Genomic DNA, 2,156 nt, shown 5'->3' on the forward strand with positions numbered 1-2,156 from the left:
AGAACAAAAAGATGTTACCAGAGGGGAGGTGAGTGGGGTATGGGTTAAATAGGTGATGGGGATTAGGAGTGCACTTGTCTTAATGAGCACTGAGTAATGTACAGAATTATTGGATCATTATATTGTACACCTAAAACTAATATAGCACTGTATGTTAACTATCCTGGAATTAAAATAAATTTAAATAGTAAAATACCCCCCCCCCAAAAAAAAACCCCACATGCTCTACTAGGTTGTGAAATCCCCAAGGTCAACTTTTTGTGGTTTTTTTTTTTTTTTTTTTTGGAAGGCAATCTATTTTGTTCACTTATATACACCAGATGCCTAAAGTACATAATGAGCACTCAATAAATGTTTGTTGAATGAACAAGTAAATGAATAGTGATCTCTGCCTCTTTGCTCCACATACTTTATTTCCTCTAATATAATCAAAAGCTGTACAGCATTGATTTATACTATGTTTTCTAATGTTTCCATGAAAGATTTTCACAGACTGATTTTTTATCATCATTTCATCATTTAGGAATCATTAGATACAGTGATATCTAATTTTTTTTAAGATTTTTGTTTATTTATTTGTCAGAGAGCAAGAGAGAGAGAGCACAAGCAGGGAGAACAGCAGAGGCAGAGGGAGAAGCAGGCTCCCCACTGAGCAGGGTGGCTGATAAGGGACTCAATCTCAGGACCCTGAGATCATGACCTGAGCCAAAGGCAGATGCTTAACTGACTGAGCCACCCAGGTGTCCCTAATATCATTTAAGTTTATGCTGAAAGTAAGAATGGTAATTGGAGTTTCTGCATTAATCTTCTGTGAGCCAGGATATTGTAAATTTTGCCTTGTCTTTTTTTTTAAGTCAAATGTCATTTATATAAGGAGGATTAAAACAGAATTTATAGATTGTACCAATATTATGGAAAACAAACTTGCTTGCACTACTCTACAGTCACAGATCGAATCTAACCATAGTCAGTTGTTCACATAGTGTATGCGACAACTTCAAGAGGAATCTGCCAAAAGTGTTAAAAGAATCCTGCAAAAAATTCAATACTATAGTAAATCATATAAGGAGAGTGTAGAATGGACTATGCTTATCCATCACAAATAAACAAACTCAAAGCTTCCATTTTTCTAAAGATAGCAACCATTTCCCATGTGAACTGTAGTATCTTAGTATAAGGTTAGTTGGGACCATGTAGAGTTTATATTACCTACTGACACCAAAAAATATGATATACTTCTCTGAATCCTATTTAACTCACGTTAGTAAATCATTGGAAGGTTTTGTTTTTGTTTTATTTTAAGTAATCTCTACACCCAACATGGGGCTTGAACCTACAACCCTGAGATCAGGAGTCACATGCTCTACCAGCTGAGCCAGCCAGGCTCCATCATTTGAGATCATACTGCCATGTAGAGAATCCCTTTTAATTCTGAGTACCATTAGTTCCTATCAGTGTTGTTATTTTTTCTGAGTTGAGTTCATTCATATTTTTTAAGATTGCTTTCATTACTTAGTATTGCATTTCTTATAATGGTAATAGACATTTATTAGTTTTTTCATCATCCAGCTTCTGACCCATTTTTAAGAGTGGGATATTGAGTCCCCACACTCAAATTTGAAGATGTTAAAAAAATGGTCATTTGACTCTCCTGGTGTGAAGATACAGGCACATGATCTAGATTTTACCCAGAAATCTCTATCCCAGACTGTGACCGTGAAGCAATAACAAGGATATTCAGGTGTCACATAGAATCCTGCTTGGTGAAGAGAAGCAGAGTTGGCAGGAGCAGTAGCTACATTGATTCCAAAAGCAGTAATAGTAACAGAGGAAGCACCAGAGTCTGGAGTTGGTAAGGGAAGCAATGTTTGAGTGTCCAGAGCCTGGTGGCAGTGACTGGCATTATCAACAATCTCTGAATGATGGGTGGATAACCTTCAGCCTTGTTCTCTGACCTTCACCAAACTTTTTGGAGCCACTCCATGCCCTCTCAATAGCTTGTTTTTGTTTTTTTAGTTTAAGTCAAGTAGAATCAGTTTCTGTTTTTTGATTCTAAAAATCTAGTCTGCTATACTAATAAATGTGCATTTTAAGTGTAATCATTAATATTTAACAGTGATTGATTCATGTGTCTATGTACTAAAATGTTTATAAGC

At 35.9% G+C, this 2,156-nt stretch overlaps 1 non-coding gene across 1 annotated transcript; it reads right to left on the reverse strand.

The window, feature by feature from the left end:
• Positions 1-1,312: 1,312 nt before the first annotated feature.
• Positions 1,313-1,385, reverse strand: TRNAR-CCU. The gene has a single exon. It is a non-coding gene; the product is annotated as a tRNA-Arg (tRNA).
• Positions 1,386-2,156: the final 771 nt, after the last annotated feature.

The sequence above is a fragment of the Neomonachus schauinslandi genome, chromosome 1 (genome assembly GCF_002201575.2).
Source record: "Neomonachus schauinslandi chromosome 1, ASM220157v2, whole genome shotgun sequence".
NCBI classification, from domain to species: Eukaryota; Metazoa; Chordata; class Mammalia; order Carnivora; family Phocidae; genus Neomonachus; species Neomonachus schauinslandi.